The 23,334-nt window shown below is 45.2% G+C and overlaps 1 pseudogene; it reads right to left on the reverse strand.

The window, feature by feature from the left end:
• Window positions 1-4,379: 4,379 nt before the first annotated feature.
• LOC125387859 (serine/arginine-rich splicing factor 3 pseudogene) lies at window positions 4,380-6,477 on the reverse strand (annotated as a pseudogene).
• Between the last annotated feature and the right edge of the window lie 16,857 nt (window positions 6,478-23,334).

Raw genomic sequence — 23,334 nt, forward strand, 5'->3', positions numbered from 1 at the left:
CCATAAGATTGGGCTATAGGAAAAAAAAAAAGATTGGACTTTTGTCAAGCCTGTAGGGTATTTTGAAATTAGTGACTGATGGGGGTGAACCCAGGCCACTGTGGGTGGTGCCATCCCTGGGCTGGTGGTCCTGGGTTCTTTAAGAAAACAGGCAGAGCAAGTCATGAGGAGCAAGTCAGTAAGCAGCATCCCCTCCACACGGCCACTGCATCCGCTGCCCCCAGGTTCCTGCCCTTCTTAAGTTCCTGTCCTGACTTCCTTCAGTGATGAACAGTGATAAGGAGCTGTAAGCCAAAGAAACCCTTTCCTCCTCAGTTTGCTTTTGGTCATGGTGTTTCATCTCAGCAATAGTAACCCTGACTAAGACACATCCTTAATATAACAATAAAGCTTCCGGTTTCAGGGTGAACATTTCCTTTACAACCTTTATCCGTAGAGGAAATCTGGTCATTGTGCTTTCTCAGGACACAGGTTAAGGTTTTGTTCTGAAACCTTCTTTCCTGATTGGAACCACAGTGGGAAGGAAATGTGATAAACAACACAGCTGGCTTTTAAAGCTTCTGCTCGTGGACAAGGCATTTCACTGCACCTGTGTCTTTGGATAACGTCAGTCACAGGGCTATACTTCACTAGAGAGGGGCAAATGCAAGCCGAGTGTAGACATTCAGAAAGGAGCCAGGAACACAGGCACGCTGCATTGATAGCTCACATTCAGTTCTCTGCTTGACTCTGGGATCCTGAAACAGCTGATTCTTAGCATTTTTCAGAAACCCATGTGTTAAAGACTCGGTCACCTGGGTAGCATTGTTGGGATGAAGCAGGATCTTGTGAAAGGTACTTGGAATATCGAGAGTGCACCCCAGGGATGTTCATGGATCTGCATAGTTGTTTTACTGAAGCTGTGGTTGAAAATGGAATATTGCTACACTGGATTTCTACTTCCAAATTTCAGCTTCTCTTCCAAAATCTGGAAAGGAAGGACATTGAGATTATTTTAAATAAAGTACTTTATTTAAAATAGAGAGGTATAAAAGTACCTGGTTTTGTGCAGAAACAGCGATTACTAACTAATCCTCTGGTGTTGCATCCTGGCCCGGTCAACAGTTCTTCCAATTACTTGAATGAGTACAGATGTTGACATGCTGGAAACATTTGCAGAGTACATGAACCTGGAACTGAGTTGCTGGAGCAAGTATTTAGATGATAGAATTATGATCCAAAGCTGGAGACAAGGGTTGGAATGATGGGCTCACTTTAAATGATCAGTGTGTGATGTTTGGATCTTAAGGCCAATTGCGCAATCTTGGGATCATAGAACTTCCAATAACAGCATGGGTAACAGTTCTCCATGCTTCTCTGTCGACTTGAATTATTATTAGTCAACAGTGGGAGGTAGCAGCCAAACGGGCTAAAGAAATGCCAATCTGTCCACATGAGAACATGCTATAGGGCATGGCAGCGGGCTCATGGACTTTGCCCAGCAATGTGCAGAGGTATGAGCTCAATCTGGTGTTTCACTTGAGGGACACACCAGTCAGAAGAGCCTACCCAGAGGAGAATAATGGATTTGTTGATAGAACAAGAATCATTAGAGGAGCAGGCAAAGGGGGAAGTCAGCTTAACTCGGAGGAGGGAGGAGACTGGGGCAACATGGAGTGGGCTACGAGGCACAATCTTTGCACACCCCGAGCTAAGGAGCAGAAGAGAGACTAAACCCTTGTTGAAGAAGACAGAACAGGAAAAGGATGTGGGGAGGCTGATTTTAACTCACTGTGGAGAGTAGACTCTGGCGAAAGTTAAGTCTCTTGTAGAGTATGTCAAAATGGAATTCGTGACCAGGAAAAGTGGATTTACTAAGGCTCCCAGTTTAACGAAGATTCAGGACATTTCCTAAGACTTGAGATTTTAAGTAATAAAACCAGAACAACCCCAGGCGGATCTGTATAAACTGATCAAAAACTTGCTTTAATTAGCCTACTCTCTGACAGCTCCTTTCTGCAGAGAAAGAAATTATTTCTCCAGACAAGTCGCAGGCAAAGATATAATCCATAGACGGTATTTTTGGTTTCCAGTCCAGACGAATTTGACAACGCAGGTCTTTCTAATGCTCTTTAAGTACTTGCTCCCCATTTGTGTCTGAGCTCGTGGGCCGCTGCTGGTAGAGTCATTACCTCCAATTGTGTCAAACAATCAGGTGAACATTTCCCCGCAAGTACAAAGTCATCCGTTAACATAAATGAGTATTTTAAAAACAAAAAGCTATACTTTTCTTAGGGAATCACAATGGAGGATTTCTTGATTGTTCAAATTGCTGCTCCAAAGAGGAGGCGACCCTGAGAGCTGTCAGTCAAAGGGTTTTGTCACCTCAAAGAAGTTTCCCGTGGATTCTGCACAATCAAAGAACTCTTTGTGCTCTACTTGTCCTTGTAGAAACTTGGCTGGTTTCTTTAATCATCCATTGTATTGTAATTCCGGGTTGAATTTATTAAGTCCAACTGTAACCTTGCGGAGCTGCTCCTTCTTTGGGGCTCTGTGTTTGTGTGTTTAGAACAAGGCCTTCACAGGAAGGCTTTGTCTTCCTGAGTTCTTGTGGTGGTGGTGTGCCACCTTCCTGTTCTAACTGCTCCCCCTCGGGGAAACCAGAAGATGCTCCCTGGGGTTTGCCAGCTTCCTGAAGCCTTCCCCATAACACATTCGATACAGACATGTGAATAGAGTCCTTTGAGAGAAGAAGAGAGTAACCGGTTGTGTAAGCCAGTTTTCCAATCACTTAAAAAAAATACACGAGAAAGCTGGTGGGATGGTACAGTGGGTAAGGCTGATCACCCACAGACCTGGTCCCTGGAGCTTGCACAGTGGGAGAAAGAGAGAGAGAGAGAGAGAGAGAGAGAGAGAGAGAGAGAGAGAGAGAACACACAAAATGGATAAATATTAAAAAGTTTTTTAAAAATCTGAAAGACTTATTTAGCTCATGGTTTCAGAGCTTTCCGGCCACAGAGGACTATGCCACAGGCCTCGAGAAGACATACTTACTATTAGATCTGTCATCTCCTCACAGTGCTCACAACCCTGGCTCTGGGACATGAGACTGAGCGTGGGACCCTGGTCATCCTGCACTTTCATTCAAACTGATTTGCACCGGAAATCAGAAGTCAGAAATGAGAATCTTCAGGACACACTGAATTTTCATCCAAAATTCCTTTGAACGTTGTTATCAACCCTATGGTAAATATTGGAAATTCGTTGTTCAAGTTCAGAAGGGCTCACCAAAGATAAATTGTGCATAATCCCAATAATGATAATAATAATAACAATAACAAAAGTGTATCCGTACAGAAACAGCTATATAACAGATTACATCACTGATTACTTTTAGGTTCTGTGCCGACTAGTGAGTTTTATGCTGCCTACCAGGGAAGTCCTCTTCACAAACACCCAGGCAGCCTCCTGCTGCTGCCCAGTTACTCTCCACTGGCTTCTCCTCTGAGCGGTCCTGTCAGAGGGACGCACACTGCACCAGCCCACATACCGCCCCTCCTGTCACCTGTGCCTCCGCTTCCCTGTCACCTTACGAACCCTCCAACCAGTTGTTCTGTTCAAACTGGTGTCAAAGAACAATTATCCACAGACAGCCAAACTCATCTTCCTTTATTCCACTTAATTCCAAAGGCTTTATAAAATAATAACATGTGTAATTCACAGTTAAGAATTAATTATCTTGGAAGAAGCGGCCATCAAGCCGCTGTTTGGTTGGCAGCGTTTCCCCTCACAGCGTCCTCAAATGGACCGGGATAAACTGCTAACCCCATCATCTTTTTGTCTGTTAAGGGTTTCTGTCTGTCTTCCTTCTAGAACCCCCATCACTCGGAGCAAAAGCACACTGCCTTTGACTTTTCATCCAACCCACAAAGTCACTGCAGCTTCTGTCTTCTCGTGGACCTGAAAGCTGGAAGTAGGAAACGAATTTCAATGTCTGGGGCAATCGCCACAATTATACTATTCTTCTCCTCTTCCTCCTCCTCTCTCATCCTCTTAGTTCTTAGAGCAGGCACAAAGCGAGGCATCTCATAGCATCATAACCAAGGGCATTGGAGAGATAACCAGGTTTGACTGACTCTGTCCCTGGTTCAGCTTTGTGTGTGCATATGTGTGCACGCACACATGTGAGAGTGTGTGTGTGTGTGTGCACGTGCACACACACGAGCATGTGTGTTTACGCATATGTGTAAAACATGATAGAAAATGCAGCACTGAGAAGAGACTAATGTTTTGGTAGAGGTATATGGCCAATGAGGAACTTTAGCAAACTCAGACCATTGTAAAGTGCTAATCGTTTTTTAATGCTAGTATTTTATTAATCAAAAAGCATTTTACAAGGAACTATACATATGACTTTCAATAGGAATGTTATACTTGTACTTGATACCAAGCTCACAGATTAGAGTGTACAAGGAAAAACAGATTTTCAAGTTAAACAACAATTTGGAACCAAAACTTTAATCTCAAGGATTCTCCCAAACATATTACAAACGACAGCATGAAAAAGAAATCTTGTATGGCAACTCCAAGGTTCAGCTCTACGATGTAAACAGGTAGGACACTGGTAAGTTAAAGTCTTGCATTCCAAAGAAGGAAATTACACATAGCTATGCTTCCATATGCAGCAGTTAGAAAGGAACCTCTTCGGAAGCCTTCGGAGGGAGTGCAGTTCCTCCCTGTTACCTCCCGTGTGTTCACAACAGCTTTGAAAGACTGCTTGTCATTTTACCCACAACTCCACACCACATCCCAGCTACCAGAGAATCCACGGCGTTATTAATTATTTATTAATTTCTGCCAGCTGTCTCTATGTCCTTAGAACATCACACTTTACCTGGGCAGGGTCTAGGTTTGTTTCAGTCTATGAACAACGAAGGTTCAAAGCGAATTCAGTCTTGCCTAAGGGAACATTGTAAAGTAACGACTCTTGCTAGCATGCACCTCGCGTGATCCGTTTGACACCACCGAGAACACATGGCTGTGATTACCACTGTTCCAAAAGACAACAGATATCTGAAAAGCTAAAACACCTTAAAAATGCACTGAGCATATGAAGCCTCAAACAAAACTTGAATTTCCCGCACATACTCCTTTCAAGGAAGTACTTCCTGTACACCACTTCTTTTGTAAACTGGTCTTCCGGTTCCTTTCATTTGACCTAGATCCACTACAAGACGTAGAGAAGGATTGAGATGGCTTGTGATTTCTCTCACGAGTTGGAACCTTTGCTGTTCTTCTATCTCTAGAAACTGACCTGCTCTGGCTTCGAGGGAAGCGTCTCCTTGGAGATCTTCGCCGAGGTGGAGGACTCCTCCTACGGTAATCATCTCAAAAGCGACAACCCCAGGAGAGAGGTGGGTCAGATTCCGACTTCTTTTTTCACTGATCGACAATTCCACTCTTACACAGCAGCCACATAGTGTTCTTCCATCTGGTTCTCGGATGGTGTCAGCGGCAACCCTGGGGATTCTCAAATTCAACGAAAAACCAGGAGGGTTTCCAGCAATCCACACACTTTGGAGTGGTCCATAATCGCCAAAGGCCCGTTCTAATTCAGGCTTGTTCCCATTGCTTACAAGATTACCTACATATACCTTATAATCTAATGGACAAGAATCACCATGCATTTCGAGATCCTGGGTTTAAAAAGCAGAACCTCAAATCCCAACACTCTGAGAGCTCACCCGTACCGTTCCAGACCTTCCACAGATTGGTCCTCTGTTCCTGGTGTCCACAAAACTGCAGGGTTGGGTGCTAATCTTTTCCAACCTAAGATGGTTGTGCTATAAACTGAGGTTGTGGTTTTCATGGAAAGACTCTTATAACTACATCATTAAGGATAAAAATTAGCATACCTCTAGATCTCTGTAAGTTAACAATTTAACTCTGCCGTGTTTCCTTCCAGATTTCCTTTTCTCGCAACAATAGAACTGTTTCGTCCATGGGATGTTTACAAAGTGTCCCGCCTTTAAGGCAATCCCCACTTGCTCACAGTTTCCTTTTCCATGGTTTTAGTTATCTGCAGTCAGGTCTGAAAATACTAACTGGAAAAGTCTCAGAAATAAACAATTTGTAAGTTTTAAGTGACATGATAAAATCTTGTGCCACCCCACTCCATCCCCTCAGCTGTGAGTTCAGTGTGTCCATTCCGTACATAGCACCTGCCTGTTGCTTGCCTAGCAATTGACTCTGCTATTGGAACAACTGTTATGGTATCTCGGGGCTTATGTGCAACTCACCCTTGTGCATCCAATAGCCTGAGGATGCAAAACGTCATCACATCATGGGGGAATTGGATCATTTTACATCCTCACAAGAAAAGTAAATACAGGAGAGAGGGCATATTCACAAAACTTTTATTACACTATTACTGTAACCTTCTTACTCTTGTTATTAATCTCTTATAAGTTATAAGAGATTATAAATTTATAATTTAACTTCTATTCTATCACAGCTATGTGTGTATAGGGCAAAGCATGGTGTACATCAAGTCTAAGTCTATCTGCCTTTGCAGGTGTCTTAGATTGTGTTCTCTGCGGATGAAGAGTAAGTTCCTATTCTTCGACATTATTTTGCTACACGGTTTTCCATCAGATAAATATACAACTCAACTTTTGACACGATCCAAGGTATACGTTCCTCCTGGTGGTATCTAAACACTCAGTAGCTCCTCTTCTACAAGTGTTTGTCTTCAGAAAGCTGCTGGGTTTCCTACCACTTGACTATAATAATTGTTAGCAATGTTTTATGGTTGAGCCTAAACATTGTGTATTTATTCACTGATTGGTTAATGAACCTTTATTAAATGTTTACTGTAGACTCAGGCCCGTGGTTTCATTTCCAGAGAAATTTGGCACTGTGTGGCAAAAATACCGAAAGTTAAATGTTTATTGTATTTTTGAAATTTATTGTAGAGAGGTCACTACGGGTGTGCAGACCAATTAATGTACTTGGATGTTCACTGCCATGTCGGGAGCAAGAAAATGGATGTGGATCCCCCGTGACCACAGCGGCTCTCTGAGGCACAGACTGTGACTTCACAGAGCAGACCAGGCAGTGAGTGACCAGCTCTCCAGCTGGACAGCCCAATCTCTAGGCCCTATAGTCCCTGGGGCAAAATCCTGGGTCCCTCCTGCACCTGCCTCAGCTTCACTAGCCAGTCAGCAGGCAAGCCTTCTGCAGGCAGGCTGCTACACACACACACACACACACACACACACACACACCGCTTCTATCAGACCACGCAATCTGCAATCCCCACTCCACTCCCAAACCCACCCATCCCAGGTGACCTCAGCAGCTCCCTGAGACACAGACAGCAATTGCTACGATCAGCCCAAGAGAGGATCCCTGAGATACAGACACCAACTATAAGGATTGGACCAAGAGGTAAAGACACTGCTGGCACCGACTGGAGTAGGCGCCAAGGCAAGCATACATTCAACAACCTAAGAAGCAACACGACAACACCAGAACCCAGTGGTCACACAATAGGAAGAAGCAGAAGAAAATGACCTTAACTGTAACTTTATGAAGATGATAGAGACCCTTAAGGAAGAAATGAAGAATTCCCTTAAAGAAATGGACGAAAGGACAAACAAAATATGGGAAAAAATCAATAGATCTCTTAAAGAGAACCAAGAAAAGACAATCAGACAGGTGAAGCAAACAGTTCAAACAGTTCAAGATTTGAAAACCAAAATAGAGGCAATAAAGAAAACACAAACTGAGGGAATTCTGGAAACAGAAGAAAATAGGTCTGAGTTGATATTTGTGGCTCCTGATGCCTGGGCTCTGGTCAGCCACCTGAGACTAAGTTGGTGTTCTAGAGCCACATCACTTCAGGAGCTATACTGACCTGGGGGGGGCGGGGGGGGCGGTAAGAGGAGGGTGTCTGTGCTGCCACCTAGGGTCATGGAGACATCTAGGCCCAGGATGCTGCCTAGGGCTATGCCTGCATCTGTGGCCCTGAAGTGGCCAGGGTATGGGATGCTGTCCAAGGCTCCTGTTGCTATCGAGAGCTCTGTGGATGTCCAGGATGTAGTCAGTCGCCTGTGGCTATGGTGGTGTCTGCGGGCCGTGCAGCCAATGGGAACATACTAATCTGGGTGGCCTCTGCTGCCACGAGGGCCAGGGCCAGGTCCAAGCTGCTGCTGAGGGTCATGTCTGGGTCCGTGGTTCTGCTGCAGCTGGGGTCTGTGCTGATGTCAATGGCCTGGGTCACCACAAGGAATCATAGAAATCTTGGAACACGCATCCCTAAATGAGATGCCTCTATCAAATCCCACCTGTCGGGCTCAGGAACCCCCTGAAGATGAGGTGGAAAGAGTATAAGAACCAGAGGATGCAGGACACCAAGAAAACAAGACTTTCTTGTAGCTGGCATTTTCTTTGTGACACCAACCAGCTCCCAAATAAAGAAATGGAGACTTATTAGTTATGAAAGCTCAGCCTTAGCTTGGGCTTATCTCACTGGCTCTTTTAACTTAATTTAACCCCTTTCTATTCATCTATGTTTTACCTCAGGGCTTTTTACCTTTCTTTCATTCTGTAAGTCCTGCTTCCTGGCTGGCTGGCTCCTGGCATCTCTCTGTCATTTCCTTTCCTTTCTTCCTTGAGCCGAAATTCCTCCTCCTCCTTATTCCCCCTGCCCAGACGTCCCGCCCTCGCTACTGGCCATTCAGCTTTTTATTAGACCAATCAGTGCCTTAGGTAGGCACATATTTACATAATTTATAATACATATTTACATAATTAAACAAATGAAACACATCTTTACATAGTTAAACAAATGCAACACATCTTTGAATAATTAAACAAATTGTCTGCAACATTCTCTAAACCAATATGATCTGATATGAGCTTTGGCTCATATGAACTCATAAAGACTGAGGCCGCATGCACGGGGCCTGAGTAAGTCTGCACCAGGTCCTCTGCATATTTACTATGGCTTCTAGTTGAGTGTTTTTATGAGACTCCTGAGCGTATGAATGAGTGGGTCTCTGAGCCTTGTGCCTTTTCTTTTACTTTAGTCTGTCTTGTCCAACTCTGATGTGATAGTTTTTGTTTTATTTTATTATGATATTTTATTATTATACCTTAGGAGCTTGTTTGTTTTCTAACGTGAGATGGAAAGGGGGTCCGTCTGGATGGGAGAGGAGGAACTAGGAGGAACAGAGGAAGGGAAAACCATAATCAGAGATATATTATGTAAGAAAAAATCCATTTACAATAAAAGTGATTTATTTAGCTTATAGATTTTAAAGTTGACAATCCAAAAAGGATAGTCTTGGCCCTGGAGAATCCTCTTCTGTCTGACTCCATATCCTTATGGCCACCACGATGGCAGTGGCATGCCTAAAAGGGAGAGATCATATGGGAAGCCAAAATCCAGAAAGAGGGAGGGGCCAGTAAGGTGTCCCAACATGCCTCATCTCTTAAATCAAGCTTTGGACACTGAACTTCAAGGAATGAAGCACATATAACCCATAGCAAAAGGTGATTTTTTTTTTTTGGTTCGCTTTTTTTGTTTTGTTTTGTTTTGTTTTTTGAGACAGGATTTTCAATGTAGCTCTGACAGGCTGTCCTGGAACTCACTCTGTAGACCAGGCTGGTCTTGAACTCACAGAGATCCACCTGCTTCTGCCTAGGCAGTTTAAGGACTTTATATGACTTTGCTTTAAGATGGTTTGGCCTAGTGAGAAAGGCAGAAAGATGCTTACGGGCTCAGAGGTCTCTAAACATTGCGAATCAAGTGTTGTCCAGCAGCTTCACCATCACCCAGGACCCTGTTGGGACTGCAGAAGCTCAGGCTCCAAACCCTTGTCCATCACAGTGCACGTTAGTGAGTGATTTGTGTTCAGATTATAGCTCAAGAAGTTGTGCTTTAAAACCAAAGGGAACCCCCAGAAGCCATCTGGATTCTGATTAAGATACCTCACTTCCTAAGCGAGGAAACCGACATCCCAAACTCCACCAATCATTTGCAGACTTCATGGCAGAAGCTGCCCATTGGTAACCACATACGTCTGTCTGAGCCTCCTTTCTTGCCACTCTCGAGCCTATGAGATGAAGAAGGATCTTCTTGGTTTCACGTGCATCTAGAAGTGGAGGGTGACACTCTGGCAAGGGGCATCTGCTAAGGTAATTTCTTTGAAATCCACTCTCTTACAGAGTGGAACAAATGTCGAACCAGGTCCCCGACCTACTTGTCCTGCCAGAGAGGAGACGCGGGGTACGAAGCAGGCATGGGCATCTTTTGAATAAAGCCACAAGCATGTGGATAAAATGGCCACATGCTAAGGACAGTAGAAGAGAGAGACATAGAGAACCTGGGCCTAGATGACAGCATTCACTTGTGGCTTAACGAAGACTCTCCGTTGATTAACTGACTGACTAAATCAATTAATCTCTTTGTGGAAGACTACTCTGATCAATTTTTTTGTTACTCATAGTCAAGTTCATTCTGTATAATGCCACACAGCTAACATGTGGCTAAGTCAACATTAGGTATCTGGGCCGTGGAGAGTTTTTCTGCGCCTCCTTCACAAAGTAAGGAAAAGTGCTAATGCGGTGACACAGGTCGCCCTAGAGGAGAGATGCACTGTGAACTCTCGCGAGGGGAAATTGCATTCTGAGAGCAGATACCATGTACAGCCTGAAAAACCTATATAAGGTGTCTACCCATCTTTAAGAGGGAAGACAGCATAGAGGAGGAGCAAACAGGCCTCATTTCAGGCTAGAGCCTCCGCTGACATCTCTGAACCATGCAGAATTGATATATAAAATTTAAAGAAGCGTGAGTGTGATTCCATTTTGGTGATGCCACCTACCACCAAATGCCATGTCAACTAATCAGTGTCTACAGATTTTATTAATATGGACTTCATAGGTTATAGGTTATAAAAAATGGATGTTTATCTAAACATGGGCTGTGGTTCTCAAACACATTTTTTTAAAGCTCAGCAGAAAAAAAAAAAAGAACAGGCTGAATCATTGGGTCTAAAAAAGTGACAGCACCCCAGAAATGAGGAAGGCTGCTTCTTCCCAGGAGCTGACCAGCTATGGAAAGACGTGCATTCTGTCTGAGTTCACGGGAGACCCTGGAAAGAATGTCTTGAGCCAGTAATGGTTCCTGCTTCCCCAGCATGGAAAGCCTTCTGAGTGGCTGACGGTATTCCAAACCGGAACTCACCAAAACCACAACAGGTTTCAGAAGAGCAAATCGGAGCTCTCAGACACCATGTCCCAGGATAATTTGTTTTTGTAAAGTTATATTCTACAAGACGGCTTTAAACCCTTGCTGCAGCTGGTCAGGTTGGACCTTTTACAGATGAGAAAACTTCTCAAGATCACAAACACTAAGCAGAAAGAGGATCTCCGCAACCTTATCTGCTTCCCTCCAACCTTGCTGGAACACCTTCCCAGGCTTTAGTCTGCCTGGTTATGGTCCTGAATATAGCATTCATCAACACTCCTCTTATTTTGCTTTTGGTTTGAGTTAGCTGTGTGCAAAATCTCTGCTTCACGTCCGACCCTGAACCAGATATCTTTCTGTGAGCTCTCATGATATCGCATGTCTCTTAGCACTTATGATTATCATTAACCAACCAACTGATTGATTTTTAAAATGGGTTTGTTCAAGATTTTTGTAGGAATCAAGGGACTAGGCAATATGTTTGGGGAGGTGGGAAGAAGGGCCCTTGACCACTCCACATCTCCACTGGGTTTTAAGTCAAAAGATTATCTGCCATTCTGCAATAGAGGATTGCCTGCTAGAATGTGGTTCTCAACACCACTCTCTCTGTTTCTTAAACTAGAATGCAATTCTTCAGATCTACTTTGACAAACATGAGGCCTTCTCAAGCACAAGGATTGTACCTCATTCACTCTTGAATCCCACTACAGTGTTGAGTACATGGTAAACAATCAGCTATTTGCTGAATAAATGAATGGCTAAATGATTTAGAATTCTCGGACCATTACTCTTCCGCTATGCCAGTCTGCCTCTTCCCAGGTAGAAGGCTGCAGAACTGTTGTGATCGGCATTTTCTTCTCCGGACCTCTATTGCATGCATGCATGGCCCTGATGGGGCAGGGCCTTGGAAAGGCACAGCTGGGCACGCAATTCTTGGTTATGGATTTGGTCCAGTTACCCCATCACATGCTCTTCCTTGGCTCAGAAGAAATGATAATGCAGATGTGGCGGAGCTGAGCAGGGATGTCCCAGCTGCTGAGACCCGGGGGAGCGATAAGTCCCTCAGCACAACATTTCAAAGGAAGCAGAAGGCTCCCAGGGCTCCTTTCTCAGGTCATTCTCCAAAGATTGAACACAGGAAGGGCAGAACATTCAAGAAGCACGGCGTCCTTCTCCTTGCTCTCACTCATTCATCTCATCATCATCTTTGTCCACCTCTAAATTCATCTCGACATTCGGAGGCCAAAATTCTTTACAGCTTCTGTCTTAAAGTCACCTGCAAACACAGAGTAGCAAAAGCCAATGCCGAGTCCTGACAAGCATCCCCTGCGCATGTGCCAGGCATCCGTTTTGAACAAGCCCTTGAATAGCTGCTGCTCTGTGCTGAACTCTGAGACCTTCTTATCTTTCCACTCATCTCCTAGCCAAGGACATCCAGAGGCTGAGCACCCGCATCTGCCAGGCCTGTGAAGTAAGGAAACCCATGGAAACAATAGCCCACCAGGCCTGGCCTCTCCATATTTTCATTACAGGAAACAGCGACAGCAGCCTGGGGACAGCCCCTGATACCCCAGTCTTATCACACACAGAGTATCTCTGACCCAGTCAGGAAAACAGGACGACTAAATGACTTGGGCCTGGGTTTTGTCACTGAAAAACACAGTTCAAAGTGCCAGACTAGGCCTGAGTGTCGTAGGAATGCAATGGACGTTGCCTGTTTATTTTGAGCAGGGACATTTTGGCTCCCAAGTCCCAAACTGAGACAGAATCAAAACGCCATTTTCTAAGCGCCTTGTCACTCAGAGTCTCCTTGTCAGTTGTCACTGCTCCTTGCCTGGCCTCCTGCTAAATCAAAATATTCTTCTAAAGTGTCCATTTTCTGAGAGGAGCCAAGAACACAACAGATCCAAAATATTCACTAATGGTCCCTGGATCCTGTCTTCCTTTGGAATAAGCACATCTGTAGCACTCAAAATCTACCCCTCACCCCAGCATCGCCACAGAGCTTAAGCTAGCCAGGTGTTTGCAGATGACTACAGAGATCCATGGCTTTCTTGGAGCCAATTCATGGCACTCTGCCCAGAAACCCAGATTAATATTTATAATACAGATGGTGGAGAAATGTCTTGGATTGTTTTAATCTACCTGAGGAAAGTCGGGGTGTGATGGGTAGGCTGAATAAGACCAATGTGTTAGTATTCTCCGTCTTCCTATTCTGCTTATTTGGAATTTGGCAGGGATGTAGTTATTTGCAACATTTAATTTGCTGGTGCTCTTATTAATGCCAAGCAATTTTATTATTTTAGAGATATTAATAATTGACTATGTGGAATTTAATATGTTCATGAAATAATCACGCTTGGCAAATTTAAAGGTATAATCTTGGAGATAATTAAATATTTACCAGTCAGGTTTGCTTTAAGACATGTTCTGTGTGTTGTGAGGGGCTACAGCTGCCAGATTTTTGAGAATTTAGGTTCGTTTGGAATTTCCAAACTCAGCATCTTTTGCTTAAATCAAGATCTATAGGTATGTCTATTTGATCCTTTGTGAGTCACGAGTTCATTCTAAAAGGAGGATAGACCCTTTTCCCATTCATGAAATGGACACAGAAGACTGCACACAAGTACACAAGATGTCCCTGCTCTCACACGATCTGAGCAACTACAGGTCAACTCTCCAGCCAGTCTCAGCAGAGGAGGCTCCCAATAAAGAGCCCATAGACATTTTTCTATAGAGATGGTGATAGATCCCTGAATATTGTAATATTTTATCTGCACTACCTTCTATAGTTTGTAAAGTGTATTTTCTTCCACACCCCTAAGGTGGGGAACAAAATCACTTTCTTTTAAACTTTATGGTACGATGCTTCAACCGTAGTCCTCCGCAGTCATACCAGCCTCTGGTGGCTTGCATGCTGCACTCTCCAGACCAGTTTCTGCTGCCATCTGGCTAGGTTTGTGATAACCAACCCTTCTGTATACCTCAACAACAACCTCGGCGACCTAAGGGACAGCTCGTCTGGTTTTAGATCCTGTGAAGCGTTTTGATGTGTTCATTTCTCGGAGTATGCGGATCTGCTTCACAGACATCGAATTAAAGCCCCGCTACTCTGTTTCGGAGAAGGAAGCCGTATTTTTCTTTTCAATGTCAAATCACCATGTCATCTTTCTGAGGACCTTTTAAATGGCGATTGAACTCGAATCCTACCGTCCTCTCAACGCACTCTGTTCAACTGAAGGGATGGCAGGAGAAACTGCTACAACTAAGCCTTATTAACAGTTGCATGCCCGCTGCGCCTGAATCACCCTCAGCTGATCCCAGAGATTCTGGGATGTGCAAATGTGCACACTGGAATCACTCAGTAGGGTTCGACTTAATAACCCTGCCCTCGTGTTAATGTTCTAGCCCATCAGTAGTCACAGCAAAGCTAGAGAAGAAAATCACCCCAGCCAAGACAAGGATAATGGGAAGTGAATACCCCCCCTTCCTACAATATCATCCCACATTCCCATTACTTCGTCTTTGCTTTTGTTTTGCTGGCATCATTGGGAGTAAATACAGGGCCTTTCACATGCTAGACAGGTGATACACCATTTAACTCTATCTCAAGCTCCCCCACCCATTATTCTAACTTTTAAAAAATATTATTTTATGTGCACAGGTATTTTGTCTGCATCTATATCTGAGAAGGACTGTGAATGCCTGGGACTCCCAGAGTGTAGAAGAGGGAGGCTGTCAGATGCCCTGCAACTGAAGTTATTATAGACAGTTGTAAGCCACCATGTAGGTTTTAGGAATCATACCCAGGTCTCCTAGAAGAGCAGCCAGTGTTCTCAACCACTGAGCCATCTCTCCAGCCACATCCACTCTTCCCTCTTGAAGCTCCTTCTGACCTACTCACCTTCAGTGGATCTTTCTGTCAGGATCTCATGACACTATCCAACTGCTTTTCTCTGCCTCGACTTGTCTTTTTCTCCTCCAGCGACATAAAAGCTAGAGCAGACGGTGGACTCATGGTCAAGCTGGCAAAGCTAGCACTATGAACTCATGATAGAATTCCCTCTTCTCGTTTTTACCGTGATTCCCCACCACACTTTCACTGAGTGGAGGAAGGGGAAAGTATGATTCTGTAGATGGATAGAGGGAAAGGGTGGAAAAACAAGCCAGTCTTCCAAGCCTGTGTTTAATCTCTGATTTCAAGTCCACTGTGGGAAGAGTCATCCCCTAAAAACAATAAACTGTTACGAAGATCCCCCAAAGGGTCCCTCATCACAAACCGGTCTTCATGGTGGGAAGGGTTTACTATGCACCAGTGGAAGTTGAAGGAAGCCTGTTTGTGGATGCTCCAATTTAATGACTACTCACTGAATGACTCCATGAAGCACGCTGATCAGAATGCTGATCAGATGCTTGACTTGTCCATCAAGGTGACAGTCCTGATGTCCTTCAGTGATGAACTCTTGGATGAGAGAAGAACCCGGGAGTGGGCACTGGATCTCGTGACTCAACGGCAGTTTCCACAAAATGTCCTGGCTCCCTGCACATACACACAGATCTTGCAAATGCTGTACTGAATTTCACATGATTCCTGGACCCTTGAGGAGCCACATGGACCTGTGTCATAGCATTCACATACTTAGTTCCACCTGAATTCAAAGAGACCAAGCCAGCAATGGAGGCTAAAAATCCTGCTCAAGATACCCAGGTTTTCTTTTTTTTTTTTTTAATATTTATTTATTTATTATGTATACAATATTCTGTCTGTGTATATGTCTGCAGGTCAGAAGAGGGCACCAGACCTCATTACAGATGGTTGTGAGCCACCATGTGGTTGCTGGGAATTGAACTCAGGACCTTTGGAAGAGCAGGCAATGCTCTTAACCACTGAGCCATCTCTCCAGCCCGATACCCAGGTTTTCTTCATCAACAGTGACTAAAGACACTGCCAAATTTCTAACCTAGGCGTTGTTTGGTCTTAGGCAGGGGCTGATGGTGACTACTTTTCTGAGTGGGCAACTCTCCAAACTACCTTGCAAGCCAAGGTCCTCCTCACTGGGATTAGCCACATTTCCTGGCCCCTTCGCACTCTGCGCTGTGATCCTTTGAGCCTCCTTAAAGTGTTCTGGAGAGAACACTGCAATTCCTTTCATCTTTTGCTTCCTGGGAAGGAAGACCCTTCCCGAAAGAGTCAGGGACCCGCTGCACCCTGCTAGGGGAACTTCTGGTCATGGCCAGGCTTCCTGGTGTTTCTGAGCTGGCTGATGGTCAGGGGTTTTCCACTCTCTTGCTAGTCTGGAGAAGCAACCCCAGTTTTCATTTGAAGTGAGGACACTGAAGCGACACAGAGGTACTGGGTACCAACAGAAGGGGTCAGAGCCTGGAATCTGTGTCATTTAGGGACACAGACATGCTGGCTTCTTCCCCTACATTAACTTGAGAATATGAAATATGGGCTTTTAATTATATTCCCCACATCCTCTCCTAGGCAGAAGACAGAGTTCTGGTCTTAGCTTCTCTTTTGGACCGACAAAGGGTCTGTTGAAATGAAAGCTGCAGTTATTTGGCTGTTTGTTGTTCTTCTCTTGCAGACATTAGGACCTCAAGGGACACTAGAAACATGGAGAGCCTCCAACCAGTCTCATCTGGAGCACTACCACCAACAGCCATTACACAGTGCTTCTTAGTTAAGACAACTTTCAACTTTGCTATCACTTCAATTTGATCTTTGATCTTGATTTAATCCTCTTTCCCAACAAGTTCGCAAGATTACCTGTCAGTCCCAGCAGGAATCGGACGACTCAGGTGACACATTCCAAGTTTTTAGCTGAAAATTTTTGAGAGACAGGACTACTTCCAGGGACAGAACAGCTAACACGAATCTCAGTTCAATTAGCACAAAGCAGGGGCAGGGTCTTAGCGTGGTAAAACAACTGGCCACTGAAAATCATGGGAAGCAGTCACCAACCTTGAGCCTAAGCCATGAAGTGATCAAGAAAACAGAAACTACACCACTTAGTTTAACACGATGAATTGGGTAGAAGGATTCCATTTTAAATGGTTGGAGATCTGTATGTGGTATATGAAAAGCAACCAAATTAGTAGAGACAGAACATAGAGTGATGGCTAGGGGGCTAGAAGGTACAAATGGGAGGTGGTTGATGAGTAGAGGTTTGCAGTCGTGAGAGAACAATCCTGGAGATTAGGTGCAGAATGAATATGCATAACACCACCCAACTGTGCAGCCAGCATGGTCAGGATGATGCATTCTGTTACAATTTTTCATACATTCGGTTACTTATTTTTCACCACAATAAAAAGAGGAGAGGAATAGGATTTGAATGTCTAAAGAAGAACACACACACACACACACACACACACACACACACACACAAACCTGGGGGAAAAAAGGTGAGAAAAAGCAGCTAACACCCCAAGACTGGGGAGCAAAGCTTTGGGTGTCATAGACCAGAACTCAAATGGAGATGCAGGTCTTGAACTCAGGCTCCTGAAGGACAGGTGAAGCTGTTGCTACCAGTGTTGGACAGCTGCACCATGAGGGTGACGACAGGAGGACCCAGAGACGGGAGCCATCACCAGGGCCCAGGCGGGGGTGGGGTGGGGTGGGGGTGCTGCTGAGAGGAATGTGGTAGCAGGAGGAACAAACAAAGGGAGAAACAGAGCCCTCTGCTTCCTCCAGCCTCCTCAGCTCCTTGAAGCAGTCTATCTACATCAGCAAAACAGACAGGGCTGCTGGCAGAGGGGACATGCGGTCGCAAGCTTAGGACCAAAGAGCAGGACAGAGAAGGGTGGTTGCGGAGCTGAACAGCATTAGCTTGGCACTGAGCACGCAGCATGACTAGGTTACATGGATGGCACTAGAGGAAGGACGCAGCACCCCTAAGCCTGAGAGCAAAAGGAAGGACTCTGTTAAAGTGACATTTCTCAACCTATGGGCTATGACCCCTGTGGGGGCGACCAGCCCTTCCACAGCAGGGGCAGGGGTGGGGGTTGCATGTCAGGTATTTAGATTACATTCATAACAGTAGCAAAATTAAAGCTATGAAGCAGCAATAAAGATAATCTTATGGTTGGGAGATCACCACAACATGAAGAAGGTTGCAGCATTAGCAAGATTGCAAACCACAGTGCTAGAGGAACTTTGTCGGGGCCTTTAGAACCATGTTACACACAGCTCATGGGCTGCCTCGCAGGAGCTATGGATATCTATCTAAATCATGACCAGGCAAGATGGGAATTGAGCTAGGGTAGGGGCCACTCGTCTCCCCCCGCCCCCACACACACCACCACTCTCTCACCCCACAGGCTGAGCTAAAATGTTATAGACTGGCTAAGCCAGGGGACAATATTTTGAACTTCCATTTAATAAAACAAGCAGAATGTACTCTATGCCTTCATCTGTATTTCCGCTTCGCCACCTAAGAGTTACACTGGTAACAGCAAAATTGAAATACCTCCAAGGTAACCTACTTCAACGTGTTCTCTCTCAAAGGCTTAGAAATAATTTGGTATGAAGAAAATGTGCTTTTATTTTAAGCCTGAAAAATCAGTGGTTTTTATGCCACTAAAATGCCCATAGCTGATTTTCACCACTACTGAAGTCTAAGGAGTGAGTTAGTTAAATGCTTATGGCAAATTCTCTTTGGAAATTGTTGGGAAGCTGCATTGGCTTCAGGCCCCGCCTCTAAAATGGGAAGGATGAAAATGCACATCTCACGGCAAGTGGTGAAAGTGAAATGGGAAACAGAGAGGGAAGAACGACGGGAGGATGAGTTTTACCTTCAGCTCTCCCTGGAGAGACGAATATTGTCGACAATACCGCCATTCTTGTCATTACCATCATCGCTGCCATCCAGCCACCCTTGTCCTAACCGCCAGCATCACCATCATCACAGCCATCGTCATCCTTACTCCCATTGTTGCTATCTTCCCCGCCATCACCACTGTCATCTCCATCACCGATGCCATCATCGCAATCGTCACGATCACCTCACCATCACTGACACCATTACCGTTCCCACAGGTCCTAGATTTCATGGCCTGTAAGAATTTCCAGATTTTATGGAGCGTTAAACCCTCTCGGAAGAAATATGAGACGGGATTCGGAATTAGCGAGCACTGTTAAAATGTCGATGTTGTTGCTGACAGGTGTCTCCCGAGTTTCTGCGTTACCGGATTTATAGGGATGCTTATCGATTGCTATTGAATGTCTCCATTCGCCCCCTAAATCCATCCTTCTGTCCCTTCCTCTCCTATTTTGCATACTGCAGATATGATCTCTGCAGGCTGAATCATGCAGGGTCTCTTATACGTCTAATACACATATTGGCAGAAGGGATGAAAATATACAGAGCAAACTTAAGTCATCAGTTTTAAGAAAGCCGGGTGGGGACGGTACTGAAAAGATGACCTAAGTGTAATGGTTAGTACTAACTTTCCACTTGATAGACCATAGAATCACCTGGGAGGTGAATGTGCCTCTGGACATGCTTGTGGTACGTACGTCATCTTGACTGCGCTCACGGGGTGGGAAGGCTTGTCCGCTGTAGGCAGCACCATCCCACATGGGATCCTGGACTGGACACATGGAGAAAGGGGGCCGAGTAGCAGCATTCACTCATCGCTCTGTTTCCCGATTGTGGGTGCGATGTGGACGGCTGCTTCAAGCTCCTTGTGCCTTGGCTTCCCCGCCATGACGAACTGTACCCTTGAACCATAGTTCAAGCTTTGAAGCTGCTTTTGTCAGAGCTTTTTATGACAGCAACAGGAAAAGAAACTATGACAGCAAGGAAAGAAAAGGTCACAGTAAAATGAAAAGCATTTACATTAAAAGAATAGTCTGATAAGCAAGGGACATTAGATATAAAGTCATACCCGTGTGTGATATAATTTGTTTGCCATTCTAGATAATGCAAATTGACCTGCAGGGACAGAAAGCCGATCGCTGTCGCCTAGGCCAGAGATGAGAGACTGACCCCGGGAGGCATGAGGAAACTTGCTGCACACAATTGTAAACTCTTCCTTGATAACAAAACTGCCTGCACCTAAATGGGTATAGTTCATGGTGGGTCAGTTATGCCTTACTACAGATACTTTTAAATATCTGGAAAGAATTGAGATTATAGCTTAGTTGGTAGAGGGTTTGTGTTACAAGCATGAAGAACTGAGCTCCATTCCCCCAGAACCTACAATAGGGGAAAAAAAAGTTGGGTGTGTTGGCATGGAGGCATGTACTCAGCACTAAGGAGGCAGTGGAGGCAGACAGATGCCTGGGCTCCATGACCAGCCATTCCAGCCTATTTGACAAGATCCAAGGAAGTGAGCGGTCCTGTCTCAAAAAATAAGATGAAGGGGGCTGGAGAGATGGCTCAGTGGTTAAGAGCATTGCCTGCTCTTTCAAAGGTCCTGAGTTCAATTCCCAGCAACCACATGGTGGCTCACAACCATCTGTAATGAGGCCTGGTGCCCTCTTCTGGCCTGCAGACAGAATACTGTATACATAATAAACAAATAAATAAATATTCAAAAAAAAAAGATGAATAGTACCTGAGGAATGATAGCGACATTGTTCTCTGTACCTCCCTACACGTACACACACACACACACACACACACACACACACACACACACACACACTGCATCCACCTAGTTCACAGATGCTCAACTGCCATTTTACAAGCAGCAGTGAGAAAATAGCTGAGCGGAGAAGGTTCCTGAGGACAGGGCTTATCCAGAAATGCTAATCTTGTTGATGACAGATTACAGAGATAAGGCCCAGGAGTACTGAGAGAAAAGAGAGGCAACACAGCTAACTGTCTCTGGGACCCAGCGGGGATCTCATTTAAAGTAAAGGGGGCTTTATGCAGTAGACTGGAGTTGTATGGCTTACAGGGAGAAAGAGACTGTCGGTGCCACCACAGTTAAAGATGCTTGCAAGCCTTTTCAATTTCTATTCCTTATGTTATAAGCTGAAACTGATTAATAGCATTCAAATGGCAAATTCTGAAGACTCCAATTGCTACTGAGAAATACTTTCAAAGCCAGGAGAGCTAATGTCTATAGATTCAAAGGTAAAATGGTTTTGAATCACTGGTTTTGTGCTAATTGAAAAATTTAAAACAGCACAATTAGTTCCCAGGGTTTATGGAGCTAACAGAGTCTCCTGCTGGTCCAGCGGCTATTAGGCTGGCTGCATCCCAGATGTACCTGCAGAACTTTTATAAAGTGCAGACTGCTCACCAAACCTTTAGACCATGTCTCCAGACATCCCGACGTTAAGGACGCCTAAAGAGTCCTCTCAGAGCCCCAGAGCTGAAATACAGTGAAGGAGACAGCATACAGACATCTCAATGAGGGGGCTGCAGAAGAAGCAGGGTGGCAGGAGACTATGGTCTGGCAGGAAGTACATACAACAAAAGGACAGAGCAGGGATGTGGGGGGGGGGTGAGCGAGCCTGTGAAGCTCGCTAACTATAACTACGCAAGGCTGAGGGGGCGGGCAGGCAGGGACAAGCACCAAGCCTGTTGATGATCTGAGGTAGATGATCTGTGTCTACACAGAGCGGTAGGATGAGGGCAACAGGGAGCCAGGCTCAATGCAGGTCTCTGGATGCCTCGGTGTGGCGCTGGTGTTTCGTTCAATGTTCTAACTGGAAGGGCTTCAGGCTGGGGTGGGAGATCCGATCAGATTCCCACACTTTCAAAAGTCCTGTGCCTGCTGTGTGGAGTGTGTGCTCTATGAAGTTAAGGGTGGACAGGAATCGGGGTGTAACAAACTCACCCCAGATATCCACCCAGACTTGCCTAGAGCTGCTCTAGCTCACTAGCCCCTCCACAGTCCAAGGAGACAGAAAGGTCAGGGGAGCACCCTCAGGCCAGGCCAACACAGGTCTATCCACCCCTGGGGGGGGGAGGAAATGTACATAATCTACAGCTCTGTCCCTAAGGGCTGGGGTGGCTCCTGGATTTAGGAGCAAAGAGTCCTCAAAACCACACAGGGTCCTCTGGCTCCAGAGCTGTGTTCTTTGTTCCCCTTGTTGCGAGGCCTCAGTGGTGTCATTAGGGTTGAGGGCCGAGATCGCAATTGGTAAACATTATTGCCTGTCCACCCATTCAGCGCATGGGTCCTAGGTGGGTCCACGACTGCCTCCCTCCCTTCAGCTCCTGTTGTATGGAGGCCGCTTGTTTGTTCCCAGCTGCTCAGCCCCGAAATAATCACACAGAAACCATATTATTTGCAATACTGTTTGGCCAATAGCTGAAGCCGTATTTCTGGCTAACTCATATCTTAAATGAACCCATTTCTATTAATCTGTGTACTGCCACAAGGTTGTGGCTTACCGGATAAAGTTCCCGTGTCTGTCTTCATGAGGCTACATGGCTTCTCCTGACTCTGCCTTCTTTTGCCCAGCATTCAGTTTTGTGTGTGTGTGTGTGTGTGTGTGTGTGTGTGTCCCAGCCTAGCTAAATTCTGCCTTGTTATAGGCCAAAGCAGTTTCTTTATTCACTAATCAATAAAAGTAACACACAGACAGAAGGACCTCCCACACCAAGCTCCACAGGTTTTACAGGCCCAAGTGCCTGTAAAACCCCCATGTCAACAGGCCCACCAGGGAACCAGGGGCCCGCAATTCCAGCTAGGAGAAGAGAAGGGTGGAGGGACATGATTAAACTGACATCTCTGAGTTTATTTCATCTCATCACCCTTCAGGGTGGCCAACAAGGTCCCCTAGCTGGCCTTCTGGTGACCAGCCTGGTCCTAAGAGGGAACCTCTCTTCCCCTTTCCTGCCTATCCCCAGACTACAGCCTGAAGGGAAAGTGAGAAGTCCACAAACATGTTCCCCTTTCCCCTCCCATCTCCGCTGGCTTGTCAGGCTGAAGGGCAGGTTCCAGGGTCATAGCACTCCTCTTCTGAACCACAGTCTTACCGCTGAGCACTGGTAACACACATTTCCTATTTTATGGTAGAAACTTGTAATCTTTCAGGCTAATCCTTGCTGTGTGAATGGAAACCAAAAACATTTATAAAACCTATTGTCTCTCTCAAAGGCAAACTCTAAATCCTCTTGTCTTTCTGC

Source organism: Myodes glareolus, chromosome 11 (genome assembly GCF_982192425.1).
Source record: "Myodes glareolus chromosome 11, mMyoGla1.1, whole genome shotgun sequence".
NCBI lineage: Eukaryota > Metazoa > Chordata > Mammalia > Rodentia > Cricetidae > Myodes > Myodes glareolus.